Raw genomic sequence first — 27,037 nt, forward strand, 5'->3', positions numbered from 1 at the left:
GACACATTAATGTTGAAAATTGCTCATTTTTCCAACTAAAATCTGCAGCCCACTGCTCTGTATCTGGCCCCTAAACTGAAATAAGGTAAATGATCCATTCAATGACTGTTGGGTAAATTTTGGCCCTTTGGTAAACCTAGATGATGACCTGAAGGATTGGCTTTAATGAGAGTCGATCAAGTTCTTCCTGGTTGACATTGCACTGCATAATTAAACAGAACCTGACCCACTTGAGAGTCTGATGAGTTTGTCGATACTTTGGAGGCTTTTGCAGCTCTGAGGTGTTGCATCCCTGCCAGCTTTATGTGTCATAAATCTGCAGCTGTGACAGTAATTATTCAAGGCAGGCAAACAGGCACCAGCATGTGATTCTTTAATGGATTCAAACACTTTTGAGGTAGAAATACATACATCTCCATGCAATTAAAGATCCAAATCCTCCACTTTTATGTCATTTAGATCAGGGGTCACCAACATGGTGCCCTCAGGGCTGTTTAGACAGCAGATAGTCATCAATGAGCTTAATCTAAAATCTAATTTCCTCAAACTCAGATGATAGATGTTAAATACTGCTGCTGCAGATAGGATTCTGTTAATGATGCTGCAGTTTTGGTGATGGATTGTGATAAGATACGGGTTTAAAAAAAAAAAAACAAAATAAAAGAAACAAAGTGGATTTCCACAAAATATTTTAAAACTGCTAAATTGTACAAATGATGATTTTCTATCAAATGTAGCAAACATGAAAAAATATGAATAAATTAAGAAAATAGAAAGTGTTGTACATTGAAATGTAAACATTTCCTACATTTTGAAGTGAAATTTAAGTCTTCTTTTATTATCTTAGCCACTAATACAAGGATTTTTACTTGTCTTTCGTGCACATGCGAACATGTACAGAACCAAATTCTGTCCCTGATTTTAACTGCATGATTTTTCATAAAATGGGCATCATTGAGCAAAGCTTGTATGAATATCATGATGGAAAAAAATACTTACACATAACCATAATATAACTCTAATAGGGCTGAAAATAAATGTTAATTTAGACTTAGAGTAAAGAGTAGAAATTGTTTCAAAACCGCAGTTGCACCACATGATATTGTGACACTTTGAATAACAAGACATTTCAGATGAGTAATGTGTTTTTTATATATATATAAAAATCAAATGGTAACTTATATATACAAAGGTAGTACATAGGCCTATATGGTTTTAAATATGGAAACACATTTCCACCAGTAAAAGACAAAAAAACAGTAATAAAAAAAATCATTCTTAAGCAATAATTATGAGATACTAACTCATACGATAGTATCTATAAGATTGTAGACACTATCTCATACTATAGTTTATCATACTCATGAGATAGTATCACATAACTATCTCATAATAATGGGATAGTTTTGTATATATATGAGTTACTTTTTAATAAATATGACTTGCTATCTCATAATTATGAGTTACTTTTTTCATACATATGACTTAGTTTTGTATATATATATATGTATGAGTTACTTTTTTCATAAATATGACTTGGTATGTCATAATTATGAGTTACTTTTTCATAAATATGACTTGGTATCTCATAATTATGAGTTACTTTTTTCATACATATGACTTAGTTTTGTATATATATGAGTTACTTTTCCATAAATATGACTTGGTGTCTCATAATTATGAGTTACTTTTTCATAAATATGACTTGGTGTCTCATAATTATGAGTTACTTTTTCATAAATATGACTTAGTTTCATATAATTATGAGTTACTTTTTCTTAAATATGACTTAGTAACTCATAAATTTGACTATTTTTTTCCTGTTTCTTTTTTTGGGCCACCATAATTTAATTTTTTTCCCATACATTAAAAAATATATATAGAATATTTTGTTGTGACCCATATACAAATAGCAAGTATCAAGGTATCGCAGCAGCAGAATGTAATAAAGTTAAATGGTTAAAAAAAAAAAAAAAAAAAAACCTTTCAAAAGCCAACTAAATACCCATTTATTTCTGCTACTTTTGGGTTGCTATGGTTTTATGTTGTCTCGGCCTTTTATAATGTGTGTACCTTTTTGATTCTAACCTGTGTATTTGGTTTACTTTGTGTTGTGTGAAGCAAGTAGTGGCTTTTTTTTTTTTTGGCTGTGAAAGGAAAGGTCGCCATACAAATCCATGTTACTAATCTACTTACTATTAATGTATATGTGTATATTAAACTTGTTGCACTTTGGATTGATCAGCAACTGTTGAGGTAACTTTTTAGAACGTTTTAGAAAAGTTGCTGATGCCATTGATACAGTAGCTGTTTGTGTGAGTGTGATGCACTTCTTAACGTCGCCTGTAGTGGGCGCTGTGCGCGGGATGAAGCACGGCAGAGTTTAAGCCGACACACACACACAGATACACTCTCACACACACACACACACACACACACACACACACACACACACACACACACACACACACACACACACACACACACACACACACACACACACACACACACACACACATTAACACACATAGCGATACTTGGCTGTGCTGCTTCCATGCTGAACGGAAGACAGAGGTGAGTCTCAGAACTGTTTAACTCCTGTCAGAGGAAAACAAACATGCTCCGTACTGTGTCTGTCATTATTGTGACAATGATGGTTCCACTTCACCTTAAAGTAGGACTTTAACATTCCGGTGCAGCTGGATGTTAGACACCAGTCTGTGATGATGCGGATGCTTATCAGTGGTAGTTTGTGTTTACATGACAGGAAGTTGAGAAAGAGCAGCAGGCTGTGGTCCGGTTGTGTTCTGTGATTAGAAATAAGCTTGAGGAACTCATGGAGGCTTACTATGACTAAGCACTTTCCAGATATCATTTCCATATGCATGCATGGTCATTGGTGACTCAGCTTCTACGCAAACAAAGTTGGGAGCTTGAAATTGTTGTGGTGGAGTCCATTTGATAGTGTAAAGGTGTCACCAAGCTTTCTGAAACTGAGCTAACTCAAAGCTAGTGAACAGTCTGAAGGGCTACCACTTCTAAAATATTTAACAATTAAATACTTCACGTTTTTAATTTAGGTTTCAAAATGCAGAACTTTATTTCTCCTAATTTATGCAGTGGTTTCATTTTCGTTCCTGTTTCACAAGCCAATAACAACTTTAAATAATCGCAAAAACATGTAACGTGTTTATTAGGGGTGTCCCGATCCGATATTGATATCTGTTATCGGTCCGATATCAACCAGAAAATGAATATCGGATTTTATTGGACTGCATCTAAAATCTCCGATATATATTATATAGGGCCGAACGATTTTGGAAAATAATATAGTTGCATTTTTTTTTTTCCCTCAATATAGCGATTTATTTTTTTTCAAGGGCTTGTCATGTATTTTTCAATGAACACAAGCAATACATTTAATATTAAACAATTTCAAATTTATTTAAACTTTAAATAAATGTAAAATATACATTTTAAAGCACAAATTACAACAATAAAGCAAACAAATCTGTAAACATGTGGACTGCTCTTCTTAAACACTCTCTGAACGTAACAGGACGGTACAAGACAGGACAAGGAAAAATAAAATTGCGTTTTATGATATTGCGATAATATCGCAAATGCAATTAATCATTTAGCCCTAATATTATATTACGTTTATTCAATTGTAGAACACTGTAGATATTATGTTGAAGGTTAAAATGTATGTAACTAATTGGTTAATAATAAATGGGTCAGTTTTTCTCATAGCTACTAGGGGTGGGAAACTCTGGGTACCTCACGATACGATACACGATACAACACTCACGATGACTATTGTCTCACGATATGGCGATACTGCGATTATCAATATATTGGTCAGAAATCAATCTACGATAATCCATGAAAAAGAAAAAAAAAGATTAAGTGAAAAAATATTTTTTTAATTTTATATCTCTGAAAGATAATACAGTAAAGTGTCCTATGAACAGTGACACTATTTTAGTGCAACATTTCTGTAAATAAGTGTCAACATACCAATGTAAACGAATAAGTATCTCCAATAGTGCTTTCTGTAAAGAAAAAATAGCATCGCTAGTGTTTGTACAATTTAACCATTGTCATATTTTTCAAAGATCCACTTTGCTTTTTTTTTTTTTTTAAACACATCTTATCACAACCCATATACCAACTCTGCAACAAGTGTTAATGTTTTAGTGAAAATAAACATTTAAAGATGGTTAATTTAATATAGAAACGGATAAAGTGCTGCAGTATGTAAATCTACTAATGCACCGACTACATCTGTCATCTGTATTTATCTGTGTGGGTTTGATTTTAGATGGAGCTCATTGGTGACACGATAATCCGTGTATCATTCGTTCATTTGTTTTTCATTATGTAACAAAAACATGAAAAATGAAAAAAAAACCCTCATTATTTGATATTTGTTTCCAAAACCAAAATGAAAAAATGGAAAACGCCTTGTTTTTCAAATTCAAGCTCTTTTGCTTCAGTATAAAAAACGGAAAACGAACACCTGCATTTGTTTTCTCCATTACCGATTTGCCAAAGTACGTGACCCGGAAGTGACGCGTTACACATTCCGTGATATCTTTAGCTCTGCAACACTTAGGAGTCTCTTAGTCCTCCAAAATGTCCGTGAGGAGGTTCTGTGCCCAACACCAGCTAAAGCGAAAAGGACACATTTCAGATGCACAGTTGGAAGCAGCGATCTTGCCATGCCGAACTGCCGTTACCACAGCCGTTAGCGTCGAATGAGAGTGCACTTCCGGGTCACGTACTTTTGCAAATTGGTAATGGAGAAAACAAATAAAGGTGTTCGTTTTCCGTTTTCTGTACCAAACCAGAACAGGCCTGAGCAATTGTGAAAGTGGCATTAACATTGGGAGGATGGACATGTTGCAAATGAGATGCAAAATTGATTTCCTCGAATCGACACGAGGGGTGTTGAAAAAAAAAAAAAAACGATTCACCGATATAGCGTGATATTACGTTGCGCGATTCTCGGATCGGTTCAAAATGCATCCATATCGATTTAAAAAAAATAATAATAGTTTTTTAAAATTAGATTACAAAGAAGTGCACTGAAACCTGGGCATGTTGACCAGAGTGTCATTTTTCAATAAAATCTAAAAAGAAAGTACTAAATTTCTGCATTTTTTATTTGTTATTCTAGGCATTTACCTCAGTTAAGTTGCACTAAAGTCATGTTGCACTAAAGTCAAAGTTGGTTTAAAAGCCACAAGCAGATTGTGTTATTTCAATGCCAATAAAATATATTTCATACATAATGTTCTCACGAAGGTGTACAAATTTACAGATTAGCTGTTTCTTAAGTCACATATTAAGAAAAAAATTGCAAAAATTGCCTAATACTTTAATATCAGGATATATCGCATCGTCTCGTATTGTATCGTGACGTATGTATCGGGATACGCATCGTATCGCCAGATGCCAGGCAATACATACCCCTATAGGACACTATGTTTTGTGCTGCTGCTGTAGCACAAATAAATGTAGATGTTTGTTTGTGCTGTGCGTCATAAAATACATTTTAATGACATTCATCATCTTAACCATGAATGTTTCTATAACCCAAACTGTGAATGAAGTGTTTGCGATAAGACGCAACTGCCCAAAAAAACCTCCAATCGAAACTCATTGAGTTTGAAAGTCGTGTTGCGCAGCATGAAAGGCGGAATACGCGAAAAGTGAAACCGTTATTTTCATGACATCGTGTTGTCACCGGGGCATCTATCTAAGAAAATATTGAATTTTCTTGCTTGGTTATAATTATAAACACTACTTGAATTGAGTATAACAGTACATTACATCTAACTTTAAAATGACAATACAACCATATAGTTTAACCATTCCGTAATAAGTTTTCAACGTTAAATATGAATCGTCTGATTTAAAAATGTGCTCTCATTGGTGTAAACAAATAAAAATAATCCTGAGTCTCAAAGACAAACTGAGACCTCACCTTGTAAAGAGCCTGTTATTCCATTTCCAGCTACTTAGTGGAACCTGCTGGCAGCTCCTGTGATTGATACAGTTTCATGCTGTGTTCGCTTTAGGCAACGTGTCAGTCTCACATGCAGCCCAATTACAGCCTTGTTTAATGAGGCCTATTCACCGTACGGATTAAAAAAAAAAAACCTCAGCTCATGCTACACATGCAAACCAAATTCTAAGTATCTGATCAGATCTGTTGTGTATTTAATAACTAGGACTCATGGAAAAAGCAAACACTTGTGATGCTTTCTGGTATGACGGGCGATATTATTGACCCATTGATTTTAACCATAAAATGTTCGATATTGGTTGACATCGGTATCGGTTTTTCCACCGATATTTGAAAAACCTATATGTGCTGTTGTTAAATAGGAATGAATAAGTATTCCGATTTTACAATGATGATGTTTATTTGTTTTAATACATCCAGTGTAGGGCTGGGCGATATATCGAATATACTCGATATATCGCAGCTTGTAGTCTGTGCGGTGTCTGTGAAAATGACCATACCGTTAAACTCGCGGACTTTTTTTTTTTTTTTTTTTTTTTTTAAATGTCATCTTAATGACAACATGCACAAAAGGGCACTATTTGTTTTAAAATATTGTAGTGGCATTATGTACAAAAAGTGCACTTTAATTTTGTGTTTTGAAATGCCATGTGAGTTGCATCCTGCACTAATGTCTTGTTTTGAAATGTCTCTGTGACAATTTTGCACAGAACGTGCACTTTCTGTTGACAATTTTATGTTTGAGCCACTCACTGTTTAATAAATACAGTTATGTCAACTTTGACTTAGTTGTGATATCCCCTTTTTTGCATGAAAGTTTAAAATTGGCATATAATAATGCAGTATGATCAAGAATGTTTTAATGTAGACATATAGAATCATCATACTGGTGTGATTTTGTGCATCAAAATGTTAATTCAAGGGTAATGCAAAATATCGAGATATATATCGTGTATCGTGACATGGCCTAAAAATATCGCGGTATTTATAAAAGGCCATATCGCCCAGCCCTAATCCAGTGAGTCACATTAGAGCAGGGGTTCTCAACTGGTCTCACCCTGGGACCCACAATTTGTCACGGTCATTAAGTCGCGACCCACTTTTTTTTTTAGAATTCAACCAACCAAAAGTAAAATGGCTGTTGAAAACACACACATATAATCTTTTATTTTAAACATAAATATATAAATTTTCCTGTGCAACATGCATTTTTACAGCATGCCTGTCAAGCAAAGTTTTCTTACAAAATAAAAGTCAAGTCCAACATGAGAGACATTAAGTATTTATTTATTTTTGACCAGCTGTCCGCGACCCACCCAGTACAGGTCCGCGACCCACTTTTGGGTCCAGACCCACCAGTTGAGAATCACTGCATTAGAGTGTAGCCTTAAAATGTTATTTACATAGAGAGATATATTTTTATGTTAGGACCTAAATATAAGTTGGTGGGAGGCGGTCGGTGTATATATTGGTAAATATCCAAATAATAATAATAATCCAAAATTTAGTGTTGGGCTCTATCAACATATTGAATATTGGCAAAAAGTTAATATCGAACATTTCTGTTTTCTTAGACGATGCAGAACCTGCTATACCTCATCATGAGACATAGAGCACATAGAACAGGGGTCTAAACTTATTTTAGTTTTTTTAATCTTAAATAGGTTGCAGGAAAACAAGCAATTTCAACATTAATGTCACCATTTTTACACTTTACACATCGTATACATGACAATATCCAGACAATAAGTGACAGATATCACTCCCTGCAGGATTTTCTCTTTTAAATTTCATTGATTTTTTTGACCAATTTTTTATTTAATATGGGGAAACTATGTGAAATAATTTCAGAAAAATTTAGTTCTTTGAATAATTTCAGATTTAAAATGACTTCAGCCATGGGAGAATTGTGATTCTCTCTCTTTAGAAGGGCTGAGATAGCTACAACTGATTTATTTGGTCATTTAGACAATAATTTACGTTTTCACTTTCTCCTGTGAGTAGATTGTCTAAAGCAGTGTTTCCCAACCAGGGGTACGCGTACCCCTAGGGGTACATGAGTACATTGCAGGGGGTACGTGGAAAAATTAAGATTTTATTTCCAAGATAATAAAATATTCTCATCCACAAGTCCACAAAATAAAATGGTACGGGTGCGCAATGACTTGTTTTTAAAGTTTAAATGCCTGTTTAAAGGAGACATTTTGAAGCTCCTTTTGTGGTAAATGTCATAAAACTTATATATAACACATTATATTACTTATTTTTATTTATTCTTATTTTTTTCCATTTTTTCAACTTTACCATTTTTCTTTAAAAACAATATAATCATAATATATTAATATTAATAATACAGTATTAATACAAACGTTTACTATAATATTTTTTCTCATATTTATAATTTTTATTGCCTTGAAGGCAACATCATTTTATGTTTAATTTGAGTTAAATAAGAAGATAATGCCTGAATATTCATTGTTCAATTTAAGAAAATGAAATAAAATGACTTGCGTTGAATATTCAGTTGTTATGTTCTACTTTTGGGGAATCATGAACACGTATGAGTGAGGGGGTACACAAGACAAGAAAGGTTGGGAACCACTAGTCTCAAGGGCCAGATTTGGCCCCTGGACCATGAGTTTGACACAAGTGACATAGAAGCTCATGTAATATGACGTGTGATGGATGGCAGCACAAAAGTCTTTTAAAACAATGAGTAAAATGTCTGTTTACTTTTTATTGTTGTTGCAGATATGGAACAAATTATAATCTAATCTCATTCAATATAAGGATGAAACATCACGTATCCCAATAAAGGAGCTTGTGTAAATGTAGTTGTAAAAACGGTCATCAAAAAATAGCCTTGCAGATAATTATTATTAGTTTTCTTTAACAGTTGGACAAATGTTCCACTCTTCCTCTGAGCAAAGCTGCTGAATCCAGCACGCACTCAGTCATCACCCCGACACGCAAACAAACACTCGTGATCTTCCTAGACAGACACTGGCCTCACTCTGGGTTTGTCCACACGACTAAACTTAGCAAGCTGTGACCCCCTCACCCCCAGTTTCCTCCCTCGTAATTACAGGAAGTAAGTCCAGCCAATCCTGGCCTGGCACTGCGATGCATATTAACAAGCTCAATAGAACTTACTTACTTTGTGGAGTAGACATGTAATGAGCAGTTATGTGGGAGGAGGGGGATTTTTGTATTTTTTTTTGAGTCTGATGTTTGTTGAGGCTTACAGAGAAGAAGAAAAGTAAGGCAAAAAGATTTGACATTATCACCTCACACTGATGTAACTGGAGCACAGTGTGTTTCAGACAGAGCAAACAGAGGATCAGGAGGCAGACTGTCAAAGATTTAATCCCAGACTTACTTTGTTCAAATGTCTTTTCCAGCTGCCAGGAGCTTGTTTTTCTAAACCCTCCTGTTTTTCAAGCTCTGCACTGAGTCTGATTACTTTCACTTCTTGACATTCTGTTTTATTTTCCTTAAAACCTTTCTGCTTACGCCGTGGTCAAAGTAACACATTACAAGTGCTATATGTTACTGTAATTAAGTTGCTTGTAAGGGTATTTGTACTTTAAGTATATTTCTAAATCAGTCATTTTACTTGTACTTAAGTAGGTTTTAAAAGAAGTAAAGTGATTTATTACATTTATACACCCAGCCGTTATTCAGTAAATTATTATTGTTTTGTTTTGAAATGATCAACAGACATTGTGAAACAAAAAAAAAATGAAATGACCAGTCATCAATCAAATTCATCACATCATCGCCGACCAATCAGATTAAACGTAATGTACCGCGTTAAAACAGCATTGAATGCTGTTTATTTTCTCAGTTCGATTTTTAATCTATTTATTTATTTATTTTTTTTAACCTTTATTTAACCAGGAACGTCTTTTCCACTGCAGGAGACGTAACTGCACAAAGAAGTGCACTGAAACCTTGGCATGTTGACCTGCTTGTGTTTTTTCAATAAAATCTAAAAAGTACTAACTTTCTGCATTTATTTGTTGTTCTAAACATATACCTCAGTTAAGTTGCACTAAAGTCAAAGTTGGTTTAAAAGCCTCAGGCAGATTGTATGTTATTTTAAGTTGCTGACACATGGCACGTTAAAGCCAATGTTTTGAGTGTAAAATATGCCAATAAAATATATTTCATACTTCTCATGAAGGTGTACACATTTCCAGATTAATTGTTTCTTAAGTCATATACTAAAAACAAATCGGGATACAGTGGTTGGGAAACACTGCTTTAGACAATCTACTTCAGCTCACAGGAGAAAGTTAAAAAGACAGAGAAAACGTAAATTATTGTCTAAATGAACAAATAAATCAGTTGTAGCTATCTCAGCCCTTCTAAAGAGAGAGAATCACAATTCTCCCAGGCGATACACACCCCTAGTATGTATATAAATAAACATGCATGTAAGGCAGGGGTGTTAAACTCATTTTAGAGCAGGGGGCCAAATACAGAGCAGGTTGATCTCAAGAGGGCCACAGATTTTAAGCAGGGAAACGAGTAATTTCAACATTATTGTCCCCTAGTTTGCATTTCTACGTATACATAAATGACAAAATATGGTCGAAACCGACTCAAGCAATAAGTGATAGATATCAGTCCCAACAGGATCTGCACTTTAAATTTCCTACATTTTGTGACCAACTTCTAGTTAATTAAGTTCAATATTATCTTATCATTTGACTGCAATTAAAGCACCAGGAATCCTGTGAACCCTGACAAATGGTTCTATTTACACAATGATACATATTTTCTCTGTCATTTTTACTTCTCCTGCGGGCCGAATTGGATGCTCCAAAGTGCCGGATTTGTCGATGTAGGGTGTTCCCTGGTTCCCCTTGGTGCTGTAGGCTGATGGGATTTGGAAGAGATGGTAAATTGTTGCTAAAAGCTGTATGTATTGATCAACCCTGAGTGTTGATTCACCGCCAGTAGCAGAAGAATTAGACTGAGTTCATCTTGTGTTTGTGATTTGAGCTGAGAATTTCATCTCTGTCGCATTTTCTCTACATTTTCTCTCCCTAAGTGGTGAGCTAATTGCCTTTCTGCTGAGCATGTAAATAGGCTATGTAAGCTAAACCACATTGTATCCTGTTTATCTGCAGATGGGACCGCAGTGTACAAATGAGATCAGCATCTTTTAAACTGTGGTCAATTGAATAAAAACTTAGAAACTTGCATTTGTTGACTTTATTTCTTTTATAATTAAAGCTCTAAATTTGGTAAGGGAATTTATATTAATATATATATATATATGTTTAGAAGGGCTGTGTGGTATAATAGTAATTAGTCAAAAGTGACCAAAATTATCTGTGTTAGTATTAGTAAGCTGGTGTTATGCTATCCATCTTCTCCCATTCACTTTTCTCCCAAGATGAGAGTACATTTATAGTGTTAGCAACAGCTTTCATTTTGAAATATCAGCACATACATTACATTCAAAATTATTGAATAATAAAAAAAACACCACTTTTTTTATTCATCATGTTTATATAACAACTGGCTGTAGTTGATTTGTCAAGCATTACCGTGTTTACCTCCGTACTGAGATTATATCCCTAACCTAATCCAATAAACAAATAAAACGTGTGTATGTTCACAAAAATAAACAAAAACGAGTAATTTTTTTTTTTAAGCAAAAGTTCATTTTCCGGTAGTACGCATGCACATACATGCGCATATACAATCTCAGTACGTGACACCGGAAGAAATAAATCTTTCAAAATAATTTTTTTTAATTTTTTGAATTCTTACTTTTGCATCTCATCGGTGTTTATCTGCTTATTAAAACAAAAAAAAAGTTGTCTAATACATGTAGGAAGTCTTCAAATCCAATCCACCTGTATAATTACTTTTGATCTCTATCTGGTGGAAAGGACAACCTATATATATATATATATATAGAACATCTCACAGCCCACCTGCAGCACTGGTTGTGCATTGCTACTTAAAGACATCCTTGTGAGGCAGTGAAACTAAACACTGCTCCATGGAGCAGTCTCCATGGTTACTTTCTTACTCAATTTGTTGGCATGCTTTGCTGTATTCAAGGACGAGCATTCCTTTTGCACCAGGCCATGAACTTGCCACTACAGGACTCATCATAAACAGCAAACAGTGGCTGCTGACACAGTTCCAGTGTGCAGCCTGTGCGTCGTAGAGATGAAGCTTCAGTGGAGCTGTAAGGAAACCCACGTTGCCATATGTGTAGAGGACAATAGTAGCCTGTATGCGAGGGAGAGTCGTTCTGTGACAGCGACCTGTCGACCGGAAAGCTCCCAGAACCAAGCACCGGTTTGAGATGGAGAGTAACTCACACCCGTAAAGAATTTCAAGAATCTTTGTGTTAAAGTTCACACTGTATCATCATTTGGGACTATCCTGGCAAATAAAAGACAGCTGTGTGAGTTAGTTTGTGAGCGACAATTCTTTGAAAGCGCAAAGATAAAGAGAGTTACTGTGTTACGAGTCCTTCTCCCCTGAAGGTCGTTGGGACACTATCTCTGTATTTTATTTGGATGGAGTAAATATGAAATAACTCACTCTGTCCCACTCACACACAGGCACATTATGAACAGGACAACCTAGAATCAGTTCCCTGTTTCAGTTGAAAGTCTCTGTTACTACCTATCACTGCAGCTAGCGTTTTGGGCCTATGCTACGAAGCTAGATAGTTATAGGCAGTGGCTATCCGTATGGTTTCCATATCAATATACCGACATTCTATCCATACGCAGCGCCCCTATTTGGCCAGTTTAGGTCACGTGATAGGTCAGTCATTGGCCAGTTTAGGTCACGTGACTAAGACTAACCCTAAAAATTGTTTTGATATTGGGTTATACCCTACACCTAACCTTAAGACGCTACGTACTTGTACTTCGGTAACCGTACCAATAGCACTGGGTGTTGCCCGTACGGCAACCGTACAAATAGACATTTTTTTTTTTTTTTTTTTTTTAATCTATTTGTGTGTTTTTTTTTACTTAATGTTACTTTGTGCACTTTAGTTGACATTTTGTTCGTTTCCTGTCATTTTTGGAGTTATTTTGTCTATTTTTTGTGGAATCTTTGTGTTTTTTGTTGTTGTTTCTTTGCATACTTTATTTGACATTTTGTGCATTTTGCCGTCTTTTGTGTATTTTTTTTTTATTTCCCTTCTGTTTTCTTTGTTGTGACTTTGTGTTTTTGAATTGACATTTTGTGAATTTTGCTGCTGTTTGTGTGTTTTTGGAGTTATTTTGTGTGTTACATTGGGCTTCATATGACTTTCAACTTCATGGATTACAATATTTTTTGCTGGGGGGGTCACACCAACCTATATCGAGGGCCAATTGTGGCCCTCGGGCGTACAGTTGCCCATATCTGCTCTAATATAGCGTTTGTTTTGGTACTTGTCTTTTCTTCACAGCTTCGCATTTTTTTTAAGAGCATGATTATCACCAACTTATTTTTTCCCCACACAGAATAATCTGCAAAGTTTCTTCATACATTGTTACTTTTCCAGATACCTTACCCAACACTTTATGTTATTCTGCGATTGAACCTTATGCTTGTCCACTAAATACTAAGCGACAGCTAGTCCCACTCAGACTGAGCGGAGATAGAGCAACAGATGAAATCAATTTTGTGTTGTTGGTGTATTTTCTCAGTTTCTCAGCTCTTGATGACAGTTTGCTGAATGAGTTTCACATGTGCTCTTTTCATCCACAGATTCAGGAGAGGGCAAAGGGCATTTTGAGTTGTTCACGTGTGGCAGTGTGTGGAGACATGAGATGACGGTGAAGCTTGAACTCGGATGACAGAGGAACAGGACGAGAGAAAATGAGTGTGCACTGATTATATCAGGTAAGTTTACCCACTAATTATTTGTCTTATTAGCCAGGAATGTTTATTCAGTGCTGAGGTGATTGGTTTGAGGGTGAAATTTAATTGAATTTAAACTTGTCACCTTTTTTTGTGTGTATGTTTTTGTTGGGGTACCTGTACTGGAAATGCATTTCACATATAATGTGTTCAATATGTCACCAATAAACAAAATGTCAACATTTATTTATATATATATATAAGTAAAAAAAAAAAAACCTCAACAACAACAAAAAAACAATCACATACATACATACTGTACATATAAATAGATTTCGGTGCAGTGTTTACATTACTTTGATTTTTACTCTTGATTTACATATTTGTAGTGTTTTTCTTCACATTTCTACAATATTGTCTTATTTATTACAACGGACAACACAAGGATGTGTTGGAGCTACGTCTGATCAGTCTGAAACTGTTATTGTGAGCTTCTGTTGTGCATTGGAGCAACCACAGCCGGCAATCAGATGCAATGTTTACATATGAGATGCAATGGAGATTGCACTATGCAGTCAGTATGCGAGATAGTGGACTTAACAGTGGACGGGTCATACAGAAGGACATTGAAGTGATTTAGAGGACAAAAATCAACTAGGGAAATACTTGCGGGGCGCTAACAGTGAGCTAAAAGGCTGCCACTGCGTCGCTGTTTATTTTCCTCCAGGCTGGTCTACATGGACCTTTAAGGGGTATGCTATGAATCTAGATTGGATTAAGCTCCGTTAGCTGGCTTGAACTAACCAAACATTCCTTTCCAGATATGTGCTGGACTACGAACGTCGATCAAAACATTCTAATTTAAGCCAAGTGATTTCACCCTTGTACGTGCGCGCTCACGTGAAAGAGGTGGTGATCCAATCAATGGAGAAAACTGGCAGAGTGTCTTAACAGGAGGAACAGCTCATGATCTTAAATATAATGAATAAAAATCCATGATGACAGGGAAGAGCAACAGTAGTGCAGGAGACGGAGCTTTTATACTCACCATCATATCTGATCCATTTCATAACCTGGTCCCGATCGGTTAGGTGTTGCTTAAGTTTAAAAGTATGAACAATTAAAATTCATAATTCAGACCAAAAACACCACTAGTGCTGCAGTAAAAGCAGAAAGTTATGAACGCAGGAACTGATGAGTGTTAATGTTAACATTAGTGAGATTATAAACGGACATTCTGATAAGTTTCACTTTCTCTTTGCTTTTTAACGTGTCTACTGTGGCTGTGATCCTACGAGAGGGAGGAGCTCACATTCTTATATAGGGTGGGAGGAGCCAGGACTGTCAGGAGGACAAGTTTTCGCTACGTGACGTCACATGGCGAGGAAAATCCAATTCGCCCGTTCGGAGCTGACTTTTTACAAAATGTGGAATAACGAGGGAGGAAACAGAACTTTTTTCACTTTGGCCCTCTGAATGAGGCTAAAGGAATGTATATCACTGTAGCAAAACCATTATAAAGTGATTTTTTTCATAATTCTTCCCTTTAAAGAGGAAACCAGAACAGGTGGCAGGTGACAAACTCATGTCAACACTTGATGAGACCAACAGTAATGCTGGATTAACCAAGACTGCAAACAGTGTGTGTCAGTTTGCAGGCACACAGTATGTGTGTGCTTTGGTATATCCAACTTGTAGCAGCTGAAGTTTATTGCGGAGCTTTGTGATGGTTTCCAAGGGGAATGTTTGTTTCTTTTTGTGTATGACTATATCTCTCTGCATGTGTGCACGTTACACTTAAAGATGCAAAACCCCAATCTAGACACGTGAAAGCTCTGTCTGCTTTTTGAATTAACTTTTAAGGGGGGGAAAAAACAATCAGCCACAGCGATCACTCATTCGTCCTTTATCTTTAGTCACGGCTTTGTCCAGCCCTGAGAAGGATTCAGACTCTCCTTTCCGAGCCTCTTCTTGTGGCTCTGAGAACTTGACATGGTGGAGAAGCTGGATCGGATTACTAGGAAAAGAGAAAGAGAGTGAGTAGCTGCCAGCTAACCTGCTACACCCTGGATTGTTATTGCAGGTGTTTCAAGAGCAGTTGCAGCTGTTCATTTCCTCCGCTCAGCAACACTTGTGAAGCCGCAGTCACACATGAATGGCTGCACACAAGTGCATGTTGACATGCCAGGAACACGAGTTACAATTTGAGGATCAGAGGTTAGTTTCAGCATATGAAATGGATTCACGTCTCAATGATCCACTGGCTTAACCCATTTACGGCAGTAGTATTCTGCGTACTCAGCAGAAATGACCCAGTTTTATCAAGTTATGGATAATTAGGGTGACCATATTTTGATTTCCGAAAAACAGGACACTTGGGCCAACCTCTGCATACTCAAAGTACTCTGTTTTTTTTTTTTAAATCTACCTTAAAACGGCAAATAATGTTAGATCAATAAGTTATTGTCCATAAGTTTAAGAATGCATTTGTCTCTTTATAACAAAGACTTTATTCTGCATTATAACAATCTGTCTTTGAAAAATGTCATGTATACCTTCTTAACATCTCTCAATCATTGAAACAATGACAAACTTCTTAGAAATGAATAAAAAAAAAAAAACAACTCAAGGCTTACAGCAGACATAGGAAACTGGTGGCCCGTGGTCTGATTTTGTGCAGCCCCCAAAACAAATCCCCAAATAATTTATTTTAGGAAGTTGGAAGGAACATAAAGCCCAACATAATACACAAAATAACTCCCAAAACACACAAATTGACAGCAAATTGCAGAAAGTACACAAAAACACTCCTAAAATACACTATGACTCAAAACACAGGCAGACACAACAAAATGACTACGAAAACACAAAAAACAACACATTACAGAATAGCTCCAAAGACACACAAACTGCCATTAAAATTACACAAAATGACAGGAAAATACAGAAACCAAAAAATACAGAAAGTGACCACAAGAATGCACAAATCGACAACATTAATGCCGAAAATGACAGAAGAATGCACAAAATTACAACAAAATCACACAAAATAACTAAAAACTCACAAAACCACAGACAAATGTTTATAATGTGGCCCTTGGATCAGATACAGTCATATTTTTGGGCCCCCCGCTGTGATAGAGCTGCCCATCCCTGGCTTACAGAACAGTAAATATTCATTAAAGATACACTTGAATAAATAACTGAAAGTTGACATCCCATGGTCTCATACTGAGTGTGAGCTTTATTCTGTCTGTTGTCTGTGGAGACAGGGAGGTGATGAAGTGATGAGGTCTAGAACCAGATGATGGAAACTTTACCTTCATTTTCTATAGGCTAAGTTTCTAAGATCTTCCTGCTGATGTTTTTCATTAAACCCACCAGTATTTGGTCTCTTTCAATCCATCTTAGACTTTAGTCCCTCTTCTTTTTTCCTTGTTAGTGACAATTTCGTCAAAACAAAGCGGCGTCTTTAATGATTCCATCACGTGTGAGTAAAATTACTGCAATGACACTATGGCTGTAAACAAATCAGTAGCTTTAAGAAACTGCTGAAATTTCTCACATAGTGCAAATATTAGCTCCGTTACAGTGTCACGGACTGAGTTTACCTCGTTCTGAGATCGATTATGAGCATGCCCACTACCGAAAATGAAATTTTTGCTAGTTCCGCTGTGAATTTTGTTACTTCCGCCGTGCTGAGTGAGTGACAGTCTCAGTCAGCAACTTCAGTAAAGTAATAGTGGTCTCATGCAGCAATCTCAATACGAATAGGAATAGTTTATTCTCCAAAAAAACATGATTATAATAAAACTCAATACGAAAGGTATAATTTGTTTTCCAAAACAAATTATTAAAATATACATTGCAATAAATAACAGTTAATCTAATGCAACTTACATTAATAAGCTGTTGTGTTCATATAATTTAGCAATCATATTTTCGTTACCATTGGTCGATTTTTTTAAATTTTTTAATTTTTTTATTGAGGGTCGACAGATGTGATGTTTTAAGCATTTTTTAAAATGAGTACAGCAATCTCTGTATGACATTGCGCATGGCAAGTCCAGCACGGCTACATGTGACTGCTACGTACTGAGATTGTCTTACAATAGTAGGAGTTGAAGTAGGAAGGTGGCACAATGTGATTTATTTTTAGGTTAACCAATTGTTTTATCATCATTTTATTTGACATTAATGTCATTAATCATCAGCACCCTCTGTAAGAAATAACAATTCATTATTTATTTATTCATTTTTAAAACTACAAAGAGCCATTGCAAAAGAGTCAAAGAGCCACATGAGGCTCCAGAGCCGCAGGTTGCAGACCCCTGCCCTAGATGCCTTCAGGGTCCCTGGAAAACCCGGACATTTTGATGAGTTTGTCAAATCCGGCCGGACGTAAATTCGTACGTATGGTCACCCTTGCATAATATATAATTTTCTTGTAAAAATGCAATTATAAAATAGAAGTTACTGGATTGTATTATAACTATTATAAATTCAGACTCAGTGAATACTTTTTCTCCCAAATATGGCCAGGAGCTACGTAAACTTGTATAAGATGCAGTCATCTGTGTGTGTCTTTGTGTCTTTCCTTTCCACTTGTGTACTGGGACACAACTGAAGTAGTGTTGTACATAAGATGAATTCAAATTCATGAATGTACATACGTTTGCAAGAAACACTTGCAGCATTAATGCTGAAGATCATTGATGTTGCTTTTTTTTTAGTTTTAAAAAAATCTGAATGTTTGGTGCCACTGTTTTTTTTTTTTTTTTGATTTTTATTTAATTACCAACTAATCTGCCTCTCAATGTAAGGTGGTCAACATACTGGGTGTTCCCTACTTTTTAAACATGTTTGTTTAACTTTAAAAAAAATATGAAATAAATGCTCCACATTAAGCAGTGAGGAAGCGGGAAAGTTAGAGAAAGGAAGCCGAAATCCTCCCACCCCACCAAATGTAAAATTAGCTGGAGCTCCGAGGGTTTTCATAACAAAACCTAAGATTTTACGATACATACCTGGATGAGTGACCGCATGGAAACACACCTCACATTTATGGAGGCGAAGCTGGTTCAGGAGGAGAAATGAAAAGAATAATATGAGCTCAATAGAACAAAGGTGACTCTTGGCCAACATGGGCAGCACGCGTCAACTTCAGAAATATGTAGAGCCTTGGTCATTAATCACAGACACAAGTCAGTCATGCTGACAGCTTTGGATGGAGCAGGGAGTGCTGTGGCTGCTCTGTGTGGGGATAGGCTGTTCCCACACCAGACTGCTGCTCTAACATTGGTCTGACTGGGATTTATCCAAAGCTTTTAGGCTGGAGTGATGATGAGCCATGACATCAAACCAAAATTAAAAGTTAATGGTCCATGCTTGTCAATATGATCCTTTAGTAGAGCTTGCTTTGGCTCTCTTTAGTGTTTTTTTTTTTTTAATATATCATATTTCAGTGTTGTGTATGCTTTGGATCATGATAGCCAGCTATGAGAGTGTGCGATGGGAATATTGTCATGGTGGCTTGACAGAGTAATGGTAAGATTATAGCTACAGGGTCTCTACCCTGCAAAGCATAGCAAAAGAGACAGACGTCTTAAGGGGCCCTGGTGGTTTTAGTCCCCAAAATTAAAGCCGAGTTCACCAGGACACGGAATGATACTGGGATATAATGATAGAATGAAGGGTTTGGGGCAGGGGTTTCATACTGATTTTAGTTCAGGGGCCAAATATGGAGCAGTTTGATCTCAAGTGGGCCACAGATTTTTTGTGGGACAACAAGTAATTTCAACATTATTGTGCTCTAATTTGCACTTCTATGTATACATTAAATACAAAATATGTAATAAACCGACAATATGCAAGCAATAAGTTATAGCTATCAGTCCCAACAGGATATTCACATTGAATTTCCTAGATTTTGTGACCAATTTTTATTTAATTAAGGGAAATATGTAATAATTGAGGAAAATTGAAGGATTTTGTAAGTTTTTTGTTTCAACTCGTTAACATTAAAAATGTGATATAAGCACCAGGAAAACTGTGAGCCCCTGCAAATATTGTTGAATTTAATTTACACAGTGATTCATGTTTCTCCTGTGAGCCAAATTGGATGTTTCAAAGGGCCGGACTTGGCCCCCGGGCCATGAGTTTGACGCATCTGGTTTAGGGGATCCATGTGCATGTGCTGGCCAACATACATCTAGTAAATGTACTCATTGTATAGAATGAGGGTCATTATTTTACCTTTACCCTTTAACTCACATATATATCATAAAGTTCTCTGTATGCCACTAATCTCTAATGGGCTAAATGATCCCATTGATATGAGGAAGAAGTGCACACTTGAGATCACTTGAGATTTTACGAGAGAAACGTGAGCAGTCTGCACTTCTCTTCTCTGCAGATATAGGTTAATACTGTGATCCCAGTGTGAACAATGGCCGTCATCGTCCCCTGTGACTTGAAAGGATGGCTCACTGCATCCAATCGGTTCTTCACCCACTGTCTGTGTGGATTAGACACAGGGTGACAGCACAGCTGTTTCTGCACATGTGTCTCAGCTACAGATCTGACAGGGAAAATGTATGTTATGTGGCTGGTTTAAGGAACTATGCAGCGTCTCTGGTCAAGTCTCTGATTCGGACCTTTGACTTAAAGGAGGATCATCGCTTAAGAATTTCACAGACTTTGATCCCAGGCCATAAACCCAGTGCACGATTTATGTGCAGTGGGAAAAAGAAAGCATGACGTACAGTCTAATGTACATTTCATACTGTAAGTTTCTGTTGTTTTTGAATGGGGTAAATTGTAAAAAGAACAAGTTTTAACAGCCCAATCTGCACCATAAACAGGGAATGTGGTTCATCAGCCATTACGGAATAATTATTAAAGATCCTTGTATTTTATATATGCTGTTTGCTTTATTACAGTAAAGAACAAAGTTTTTTGTGTGCTTTCTGCTGTTATTGTGTGTGTGTTTTGGGTACCATTTTGTGGATTCCTCCACTCATTTTTGTTGTTATTTTGTCATTTTCTTGTGACTTTTTGCAGAATTTTTGTTGTCCTCTTGTGTTTTATGTCATTTTTTAAATTTGCGCATTTACTTTGCGGGCAACTCAAAATTAGAGAGAGGGCCACATTTGGCCCCCAGGCCGCTAGTTGCCCATGCCCATGTCCTGTATAGATTGTTTTAAAATACTGTATAGCTTTGGTACATTCACTTAAGCAGTGTTTCCTCAAAGGGATTTTTTTTTTGTTGTTCTTTGTCTGCACATGCTGTCTAAGGTCAACGCTATAGGAAGTGCAATCTTTTTAAGACAGCAATGCATGTTTTGTTATTGCAATTAAATACACTAATTTATTTTATTGCATAATTGTGACCGTCACCAGCCCTCCCTAATGAAGGGTAAGAAACACTTTATTAAAGGGAGGATATAAAAAGAGAGCACTGTTACACCTGGCTGGTGATGGTCACAATTATGTAATAAAAGAAATTCATTTATTTAATTGCAATAACAAAACATGCATGGCAGTCTTTCAAAGATTGCACTTCTTGTAGAAAAAAATAGAGGAAAAAAAAATGTAAGTGTTTTGCTATTTGTATATACAGTATGTATATATATATATATACATTTTTAGATAATTATATATATTTGTTTTCAAAATTGTAAAATTGTTGTGGTATTTGTTTATGTGTTTTGCACTTCTCAGCCACCGTACATAACCACTATTCACAAAAGGAGAAGCCTTTTTAATTATTCTTTTATTACAAATTCATTTGACCTTAATTTTTGGCTACAAAATATCTTTTTTTCCCCACTGCTCCTATTTAGAATACAATATTTCATTTAATAAGTAATTAATGATTATAGATAAATAATAGTAGTGGGAAACATTAGCATACTACGAGACAGCTGATTTTAACTCAAAGTTTACTGCAAAAATAATGCAAAATCTGTACATGTTAATCCCACTACGAACCTCTGAGCACATTGGTCTCTGTTGTACTTGTAAAGCATGAGTGGTAGTCTGCCTCAGCTCATTAAATAAAGTTATACTGTATATTTAATCAAGGACAAAGATAAACACCCAAAGAAAGCCAATTTGTGTTTTGCCAGTCACGTGTGTAATGCTTGTCCAGGCCATATTAAACCTGACAACTGTGCTGAGTGAATGAGGTTTCATGGTCATCTTGATGCATGTACGGTACTTTTGTTGTTGAAATCCGTAATCCACCACAGCTGCTTCACTGTAAATACAATTAACCCCTCCAATCGTGTGAGGTTGACTTTGGATTCTGTGCACTTTCTCACCAAAAGGATGACATCACTGGGGTGTCAAGTTGCCCGCTGTGGCGTGGAGCTCCCAGGAGGTGGTGAGGGCCTGAGTGTGGACCTGCAGAGCAGATCCGTGCCGCCTGCCCCCCCTGTCCTCCTTCACAGCAACGCACACACACACACACACACACACACACACAGCTCTCTGACCTCCCTGCCACCTCGGCTGAGCTCACAGTTTGTTATTGGCTTGGTTGGGATGTGTTGACAGATGAGGCAGATGTGTGTTCCTTTCGGTGGATGGTTTGTCAGTGAGGATTTTAAAAGATGAAATGCTCTTAGATTTAGCTTATTAAACGCTGCTATTTGGCGCTCTGGTTTTAAATCATGTGCATGACTTTTTAATCTTTTTTTAATGAGAGAAAATGTTTTCGTCTGTATTAGGCCTGGGCAATATATTGAGATTCAACATATATGGAGTTATATTAGAGCTGAGCGTTATGGACCAAAACTCGTCACAATATTTTTTCTCATAAAAGCGATATCTAATATAATACTGATAATATTATTTCAAATAAAGTCTGACCAGAAATAATTAAATTTGCTGATGCAAAATATCACACAGGCAACATTTATTAACAAACAGTTGCACATTATGTGACAATTTGGCTTTTTCTCCCATAAGGGACAGCACGTGTGAGTGAGTTTTGTTGTGTGGCTTGTTTAGAGGAAGGTCTGGGTAAGGACGCACTCAGCGATCCATCAAACTGTGCTTTTCATGCTGATTTGACCAGTAGCAAAAAGCAGAGTTAGAGAGTAACAAGTATTTTAAACAAAACAAGCTATAATATATACAGTTTACTGTATATATATATAGTATATCGATCTAGGCATATTGGAATTTTATGTATCACCAAATAGAAACCTGATAAATCTTGAATCTCGATATATCGCCCAGCCCTAGCCTATATTGATATATTTTTATTTTATAGCTTATTTTGTATTAGAATAGTTGTTTTAGGAGTTGCTGTTTTCACTACGTTTGAGAAACTTTCCAGAACAGAATGAAAAGCACAGTTGGATGGATTTCTCAGACCTTCCTCTAAACAAGCTGCACTACAGAACTCACTCACACATGCTGTCCCTTATAGGAGAAAAAGCCAAAAGTGAGACATATTGTGCAGCTGTTTGTTAATAAATATGCCTGTGTGGCATTTTTCATCAGCGAATTTAACCCATATATGGTTTTTTGGTCAGACTTTATCGAGTTAAAAATATCAATATTTATATAATATTTTGCCATTTTGAGAGAAATATCGAGATATGAGTTTTGGTCCATGCCGCCCAGCTCTAGTCTGTGTTATTTTTGCATGAGAAGTGTGTGCGTGTATGTGAAGCCTTATAAAACTGTATATACATGTGTAAGTTATTGTGTGTGTGAGGTTTGCATTTGATTTGGGTAAAGCGTAGCCACATTTAAAGCTCTCGGAGTTTCTTTATCTTTATCTCTGCAGCTCAGACACATTTGGAATGAAAGTCGGCTGCAGAAACACAATGCCTGCATTTATTTTTGTGAAGGTTTTTAAAAACCACCGAACTGGTCAGGCATGCATTTATTCATTTGGATCAGTTCAGTTTTGTGCATTGAGTCGATGCACGGACAGAATCTTTTTTTTTCAGTGATTCTTTGCAGCTTCTGTTAATCTAAAATAGTTCCACCCCCGATGGCTGCTGTCAATCTGCAACCAACCTCTCCAATAGTGTCACTACACTGGTGAACTTGGAGTTTATTCACGTGGCCACTCCTGAGTTGTGTCAAATCTTAAAGATCTGCATTCTCTGATTAACTTTGGAACAACAGCCCCTCGATTGTTTCCTCGTCTGTTTTCATTGTTGCCATGGCTACATAGTTACACCATTCTGAACTTTGACACTGGAAACAAACAAGCACATGCGTTCAAAGCAGCAGCTGCCCTTCATCTCCTCCTGCTGTCTAAAAGTACCTTTGTTTACGCTGAAAACAGAGGAGCTCTGCACGCAAAATATCAAAATGTATCGCCGGGGTCGTTGTCATGAAGACATCAGGTAGTATTTATGATCAAAAAGATTTTGTGGAAATAAGGCATCAGAAAGTATTTATAATAAAAAAAAATTTGAATATTAGTATTTGGTAGTTTAAAAAAATTTATTAATTACATATCAATAAACCAAGTGTGTAGTTTAAACAGGTGGAACAATTTTCTTTTCTTTTCTGGCCGAATGGTGATAATTACAATAAAATCATACAAAAGATTGAAAATTGAGGCATTTTTTTAGTTTTAAAAAAACTTTTAAAAGGAGATTGTTCTTTTTTATTAACTTTCAATGACAAGAAAACTGCATTAAAACCATTATTTCTAAAAGACAAATGCAGACACCGTTATTTTGGAATCAACAGATGACTTTCCTAATTCCTTCTTAATAAAGAATACATCACAATATTGATTCATTCATTGTAAAAAAAATAAAATAAAAAATGAATACAACAAAATTGCAATGTGTAATTATCAATAAGTCTACAATAGTATTAGTTATATACACATCATTGTTGTCATACATTATGTATCATTAGTTTCAGGAGTATGTCTTTCTTAAAGGGATCTTCCACTGTTTTTACAGATCTTTGAAATGTCCTTATTAGAAGATCTATGGCTGACAAAATGCATTATTTTTGCACCGTATTTGTTTATTTAACTTTTAAAAATGAGATTTTTTACCTTGTTGTAAAACCTCTATTATGCCATCTTGAAATCCAAACGGTAATTTACAATTTAAATGGAGTCCCAGTATCCCATATAGACGTGTAGTTTTAACACGGGTAACCCTTTTCTTTTCTGGCCTGATTGTGACAAAATTACGCTAAAATCACACAAAAGATTGACAATTGAAACATTTTTTAATTTCTCAAAAAAACTGTGTAAAAGTAAATTATTTTTACTAACTAAAGCTGCATCAAAACCATTATTTTGAGACTATTTGTTCTTTTTGAATAAAAAAAACATCACAATATTAGAAAGTAAACAATGAGTACAGCTATAGTTTGCAGCTATATGCATTCATTCATATCTGTGTACTAAAATTGTTAGGAGTTAGTAGACCATGTAATTTAATTCCTCCTGATTTTTTTCCCTGAGCAGCCTATGACACACTTCCTGCAAGTCCTTATGTCAACCTGTTGCCCACGGCAACCCCATCCATGTAAAGCTACATGAGCCAGGTTTTCTCTGCTCCTGTTTTTCTTTCCCACTCCCGACACGGACACACCTGATGATGGCAGTCACTACTCATGCATAGAACACACACAGAGACACTTTAAGCTTTAAGACTGGCATGAGGTACTCGGTTTTCACTATTTTTTTAATGTACTTGTTTCTGCCGAACACATTTACGTTCAAATGTGATGGATTGAAGCAGAACGTTTGTGTGTTTTTCTGTCTGACAGAGCAGGCTAAAATATTCTTGGATCACCTGGGCGTATGTGGGAACATTTTTTTGAACACCCGGGGATTGTACACATGTGAAAACAAGGGATTGGTCCATAATCCCATATTGATCCGTCCTAGACAGGCTGTCTATTGAACTGACAGTGTCGTACCTTTGGGTGTCTGCCACGCTGACTGCATGCCCCACCACATCTAAGTATAGCAACAAATACACGCCAACTCCAATTTGTAACAGCTTTATGATAATCTTGATTTGTACCGGAGTGTCAGTTTGTTCTAGAAGTTTCCATATTATTCAGATCGTTTTGTGTGAAGCTGGTGTTTCTCCTGGGTTTTATACAGACATCCAACGGTTTGTACCTAATCTAAGAAACCCAGAAACTTTTTTTTTTTTTTCAGTTCCTCGATTTCTTCTCTGTAAAAAAAAAAAAAAAAAAAAAGAAATTATCACAACACATATTGCAATATGTAATTCTTACAATAGGGATGCACCGAAATGTAAATTCTTGGCTAAAACCGAAAATGAGAAAACTAAGGCCGAAAGATATTATGCAAATGATTAGTCCTATTGCATTGTAATTGTATAAATTCATATTAATGCTTCAAAGAATAAATCAATTTAAAATATAAGAACATTTATTTAGTGCTGACATTCCAGCAATGCACAATATAAAATAATAAAAAAAAACAATGTTTAACTTAACCCCACTCATACATTAAATAATATTGTACAGGCCTATAACTGACTGAGTCAAATTCAATCTGTTCTCTCATTAAAACACAAAGTGCTATGAAGTTCTTGATGAAAATTAGCTTCTTAGCTTTATTTATTATCCAAGCATGTTCTTGTGTGCTACAATGCACTTTGATTGCGACGTGGATCATTTCTGATCGCTGACGCTGGTTTAATTTTAATCCCATCCAAGTAATGATTTGAACGTAGACCAGGTAAAATTGTGATTAAGTCCAGAGGATCTCTGTGAAACGTGCACTGAAAGACTTTACAGTGTCGAACAAGCGTGCCTCGTCAACTCTGCTCAGAAGATGCTTTTCTACTCAGATGTTTTGAAATACAGCCGCAATGCAAGTCCGCAGAGAAGTTGGTCCCTTTCCTGACAAGTGCATGCACTGACTGTGATGTTTGCTTCCGTCTTTACAACTTCCTGTTTCGGTCGACTTTTTCCAGTGAGAAAATGCACTTTTTGGCTGAAAATTTCCCGGTGGCTGGAATTTCAGTGCATCACTAGTAATTATCAATAATTCTGCAATAGTATTACATTTTTACACATCCTTGTCATACATTATGTATCATTTGTTTCAGGACTATTTCTTTCTTCAGTATGAACAGCAGTGTTGGGTAGGTTACTTTAAAAAAGTAATTAGTTATAGTTACTCAC

General features: G+C 36.1%; 1 protein-coding gene across 1 annotated transcript in view; it reads left to right on the forward strand.

Moving 5' to 3' along the window:
* The first annotated feature begins 2,438 nt into the window (after positions 1–2,438).
* The window catches only part of bmpr1bb (bone morphogenetic protein receptor, type IBb), an 81,210-nt gene continuing 56,611 nt past the window's right edge, over positions 2,439–27,037 (forward strand). The window contains exons 1-2 of the mRNA XM_028462135.1: positions 2,439–2,574; positions 13,778–13,912. The gene's annotated coding sequence lies outside the window, so the exon portion shown is untranslated. The remainder of the gene's footprint in view (positions 2,575–13,777; positions 13,913–27,037) is intronic.

The sequence above is a fragment of the Gouania willdenowi genome, chromosome 12 (genome assembly GCF_900634775.1).
Source record: "Gouania willdenowi chromosome 12, fGouWil2.1, whole genome shotgun sequence".
Lineage (NCBI taxonomy): Eukaryota > Metazoa > Chordata > Actinopteri > Blenniiformes > Gobiesocidae > Gouania > Gouania willdenowi.